The 5801-nt window shown below is 36.1% G+C and overlaps 1 non-coding gene across 1 annotated transcript; it reads right to left on the minus strand.

The window, feature by feature from the left end:
* Positions 1–5485: 5485 nt before the first annotated feature.
* LOC120283095 lies at positions 5486–5592 on the minus strand. Its single transcript, XR_005543096.1, has one exon. It is a non-coding gene; the product is annotated as a small nucleolar RNA R71 (small nucleolar RNA).
* Positions 5593–5801: the final 209 nt, after the last annotated feature.

A 5801-nucleotide genomic window follows, 5' to 3' on the forward strand; every position in this document is an offset into this window, starting at 1 on the left:
CTTTGAGCACAACTTGTGTCTTCACATTTGTTCACTCCAAGATTTCATCAACATGTGCATTCACGATCTACTTTGACTTCTTTCTTCCATACTTGTCTCCATAACCCTACATGCACAAAAGTAACACAAATACACATATATGAGCGATAAAATCTGAGAAAAGTAATGTTCATTGTAAGAAAAGAATACTTCGTATTACTAATACACAATCACTTATCAATGATCAAGATCATATAGCTTCTATTGGTAATTAATTTCATTAGGAGAAAATTTTTTATGTAAATCCTACAAATTTGAACTAATTTATTCATATTTATTTCACATAAATAATGTCTAGGAATTAAAGTCGTAGTTGTATTTTCCAACAACAGTATTTCTAACTTTTCTTGGTAAGTTTTTTTTTTATAAACCAAATTTCCTTTTTCTAATGGGCCATTTTCTTTTTTTTTTTTTTTTAGATTTGCAACAAAGCTCAGTAATTAGTTCAACATTTTAGATATTACTTCCAAATTTCAATTGATCCCAAGAATTTATCTTTCTTGGCAAGTGAACAATTATAATTTTTTTTTTTTAATACGAACAATTTCTTATTTGCCCCTTGAAGATTAAGCTAGGGTATTGTACATATATCTTAAGCACTTAGTTCCTTAAGTCACCAATACAGGTATTTTTGCGTTTCTTCTAACTTTTGTATTAATGAAGATGTTTTGTTATGTGAAATTTGTACATATATCTTGATGTTTGTTCTTTCATTTATCAAATAGGGTGTTTGATAAATAAAAGGAAGATGAAATATTTAACTAATCCTCTTTTTCTTGGCTTGGTCATTGGAAGAAAATTTGGAAACAATAATCTTATGGTCTTGATCTAATCCTTATGTTGCTTTAGGTTAGATCTTTGTGTTGAATCTATTCGATGAGTCCTGCATCTTTATATTTTTGGATTATTCATGCTATACAGGGAGTGGATCACTTCAAGAAAATTATAGCCACCCACAGAGCTCATTATACACAGCTAGTTGGATTCTCTGACAAAATAGAACATGGAGATGGTGCAAGAGTTTCTTAAGACTCGAAAATATGGTGATGATACTTTTAAAAAACTGCAAGGTGTGGAAGAAGAATACTCACTTTTATAGAGAAACATGCATATGTATTTTCTAGCGTTGGGAGTCTTAGTGTGCGCTTTCAAATTTCAAGTATAACTGTGGAATTTGGTGTACCAGCCCTTACACATATCTTACAAAAGAAAAAAAAGAAAACATCAACTATGGTGGTTCCTCATTGCCTTGTCCTCTCACCTACGAGGGAGCTTGCTCAGCAAGTAAGTAATATTTGTTAGACTTAGCCTTATTTTCTGAGTAATTTATGTTTGCATCTTAAGTTTGTCATCTTTTCTAATATCTTTTCTTACAATAAGCAGTTCAAAAGTTTTTAAATTAAAAGTTTAAACATGAAATTCTTAATCATGTGCCTTATGAATGTTGGTTTGTTTTGTGTGCCTTGAATGTCTTTATGTATATGCTTGTAATTCATCTGAATGTCTTACAACTGAATTTTTCTTGCGTCAAACTTCCAATTTGCCTGTAGATTGTAGATGTCCTATATGATGTCAGGTCTCCTTGTGGAATTGAAATAGTTTGTTTGTATGGTGGAACTTCCAAAGGACCATAGATTTCCTCTCTAAAGTCTGAAGTTGTAAGGAACCTACACATTTCTAGTGATTTCTTCCACTCATGCATAGCTTTGTCTTAATTGTTTCATCAGAGGATACTTGTTGATAAGGAATAAATTATAGTATATTTCTATTAGATTTAGGCTTCATTTCTTAGTTGACCATGCATATTTCCCAATATTTTTAGCTCAATTTCACTCTTTTAGTTCAAGTCACTGTTCTTCATCAGTTTACATGCAGATAAGTGAAATTTGGCCTTTATTTGAAATGCGGGTGACCTGTGGTAGCCACCACACCCACGGATCATGATGTAGAAATTTAAAAAACTAAAACCCTAGAAAAAGCACAACCTACCCATGCCAGCTAACATAGGCGTGGATCTTTGACGCCATTACAACCATAATTTAACCATCCTCTATATAAAGCCAAGAAAAAGAATTTGAAAGGATCTTTTGTCTACGAGAACAAGGGGACGATTTCAATAAGGATTGGAGACCATCTAAATCATAAAGAAGACAAAGATCAAGGGAGAGATTCATCGATCTACAAGAACATCACGCGCGGAGGATCAAGAGTTTCTTCTTTCTTACTCTTTGATTTATTATATGTTTGGATCTATAATTGTGATGAACCTTTTAGCTTGTAAATCAAACATGAGCTAGTAGATCTTTAGTTCTAGGATTGGGATTAGCCCAATGTTTAGATAATTAATTGTGTATTGACTTCTATTTTCATATTAATGTTTATTTGCTTTTGATTCAATTATATGGTACTTAATGCTTGTGAATGAGTTGACCCCTCATATTTGCATGATTTTAGATACCAAAGGAAGAACTGAAAGGTGAACTAACGTGTTGGAAACCCTAGAATTGAACCTGAAGTCATAGATTATGATTTCTTGAGGATTACTGGATTCTATAGAACTTAAAGGATCAAATTAGATTCAATTACCATGAAAGCAGGAGTCATTCTAAGTTAGATACCTCGCTATATTCTAAAAGGAAATAGTGAGTATCTTAGGGTATTCCACCTTCAAGCAATTAAACTTAACCAAGAAAGAGTCAATATGAAGTCTTTTATCTATCATTTTGGTGAAACTTAATCCTAGAAGCCCTTGAAATCTGAATTTTTCATCTAAGTCGTTGGTAGCTCTAACTTTGACAATTTTAGTTTTCATTAGTTATTATTTCCACAATTCACATACCTATTAATTCGTCTAAATAACCCTAATTGCAAGAAATTGATAATTAGCAACAAATTCCTCATGGGAACGATATTTAATTTACTACTTGAACTATCCGTGCACTTGTGGTACACATCAAGTTTTTGGCGCCGTTGTCGGGGACTTTGCTTGTTGATATTGATTAAAAATTGCAATTTGGTTAGATTAGATATTTTATTTTTATTTTTATTTTTATTTTTATTTTTAATTTTTTTCTTTGTAGGATGTTATTCCTTGTATGCAAAGATCGAGACATCTTAATAGCCTTGTGGAGTTAGATCCAGAAGTCGAGCGAAGCTTTCGAATTAGAAGACAATATTAGAGAAAGAAGAAAGCTCAATGATAAGTGCTTGTGTTATAAGAATACGAAGTGTTCTTTCCTTATGATGAGCATTACTTTTATCGGGTTTTAACGCTAATATGTGTGTATTTATGTTACTTTCATGCAGATAGGGTTGTGAGGCCGAATATTAGAGAAAGAAGCCAATGTGGATCGTAAATGCACCATTTGGAGGAAATCTTGAGAAGGTTCAAACGCGAAGACATAAGTCGGGTTCGAAATGCGGGAATGTGTGCCAACCTCTTCGTATTCAAGTTAGCACAACGATTTGGAGGGGCACAAAAGGGCAGTCATATTCAAGTATTCCGGCTTGTGCATGTATAGCAAGATCTCCACCAACATGTCTGTTATTGATGAAGCAAAGCGATCTACGATGTAAACGTGTGCTCGTTTACGTTACCTCGATGAAAGTATGGATTTGGGCGTGTTTCGGGTAGGTACTGTAGTAGGGCACTGTAGCAAAATACTATAGCAGGTACTGTTTATAGCCGGCCGAAGAAGGATGAAAATAGAGAATCCACACGGGCGTGTGGAAATTCCACACGCCCGTGCGAAAAATCCACACGGGCGTGTGGATTCCCGATTCCAGCCCTATTTAAGGCCGATTTCAGCATCATTTTCTCCATCTTTTCCCCAACTTGAGAGAGGGCGGCGGCTAGGGTTTTGAGAGGTATTGGCTAGGGATTGGGAGAGGTTCTACGGCTCTGACATCGCACTCCGTTTGGAAGAAGGTTAGTGGGAGAGCTTTCATTGGCACCGATCCGGCGAGGTGTATCCTAGGCCGGACATAGGGACCCTTGGACGAGTAGAGGACTCTCCACAAGACCATCGCCATGACTATCGAGGGGATTTCTATGGATTTTTTGCTTTTACATTTGATTTCATTGATTGTAATTAGCTCCATGGAGAGCTAAACCCCCTAGTGAGTACTTGGGTATTTGTGAACCCTGTGATGCATTTGTTTCATTGAACCTCTTTATTGTGCTTTCAATTAATTGATGTTTTATTTGAGTTCCAATCTTGAATGCTTGATTGTATGAATACTCCCTTAAAGTGACACTAAAGTTGAGAGTTCTTGTTGGTAACCCTTGTGAGTGAGTGATACACCACAAGAGTTAGACGAAGATAAATTGGAGAGGGTTGAGAAGGTGAGTCTAGAGGTAGCAGAGCGTCCCCTTTCCCCTCCGGTGTGATTTATTCTACCTCCATTTCCTCAAGTTCTTTGCGGTCATAGTAGAGTGAATGGGCTAAAAGATGACCTTCCGCTAGGGCTTAGTTGCGGGTACAACGGAGTGAAGCATTGAAGTGATTTTAGCACCTAGGGCTTAATTGTGGCTAGGGACCTTCCACCTGGACCAAAAGGTTAGTTCTACATCTAGGAAGAGGATTTATCACTTGGAATCCCTAAAACTCATTGCAATTCTATATGAGTGTGAGGTTGAGAGGTTATCCAATTTCTCCTCTGGGACATGTATAGAGTTAGGAATGGTTGATCTTAGATTTGGGATCATGTATTTAAGGATCTCCACGACTCATTATTGCATCAGTTAGAAAGTATAATAGAGGGTTCTTGCACTTGAAACGATTGTCGTAGGTGGAACAATATCCGGTACCCCATTTATATCGATTGTCTTACCTTCTCCTTTACTTGTGCTCTCTTTCTTGTTCTTTTACTTTTGTTATTTCACATCTTGTCACACATATCACTGTTTATTTTTCACTTAGTTAAGAAATAATGTAAGTGTTTTTATTCCCTACTCCCTGTGGATACGATACCCCACTCATTTGGGATTTTATTACTTCGACAAACCCGTGCACTTGCGGGACATACGCAAGGGGCATTATCACTCAAGAATCACAACCCTTAATCGTGGAAGACAATAATAGAATTTTAAGGGACTTCATTGCATCAAATGTTCAAGGATTGCACTCAAGCATTACAAAACCCATTTTGGAGGTGAATAAGTTCAAGTTGAAGCCAACTCTATTCTCCATGGTTCAACAAAATTAGTTTGGAGGCTCATCGATAGAAGATCCCAATCTGCATCTTTCAGTCTTTTTGAAATATTGTGATACCCTAAAGCTCATCGCGGTTTCTCTAAATCCTATCAGGTTAAGGTTGTTAACTTTTTCTTTAAAGGACAGAGCAAGGGCATGGTTGCATTCACTTCTTGTGGGATCCATATCAACATGGGATCAGTTATCACAAGCCTTCCTAGCTAGATACTTTCTTCCAAACAAGACGACTCAACTAAGAAATCATATCACTAATTTTGCTCAAAAGGAAGGAGAATCTTTGTGAGATGCATGGGTTTGATTCAAAGAATTATTGAGGTTTGTGTCCCCATCATGGGCTCGCAAAATGGTTATTAGTGTAGACTTTTTACAATGGGCTGAATTATAACACCAAGATTATATTGAGTGCTGCTTTAGGAGGAGCATTGATGAACAAGAGTGTAGATGAGGCATATGATCTATTTGAAAACATGGCACTTAGCCATTATCAATGGTCGAATGAAAGAGGTAGTCAAAAAAAAGTTCCAGGGAAATGTGATGTGGATGCTT

The sequence above is a fragment of the Dioscorea cayenensis genome, chromosome 18 (assembly GCF_009730915.1).
Source record: "Dioscorea cayenensis subsp. rotundata cultivar TDr96_F1 chromosome 18, TDr96_F1_v2_PseudoChromosome.rev07_lg8_w22 25.fasta, whole genome shotgun sequence".
In the NCBI taxonomy this organism is placed as follows: Eukaryota; Viridiplantae; Streptophyta; class Magnoliopsida; order Dioscoreales; family Dioscoreaceae; genus Dioscorea; species Dioscorea cayenensis.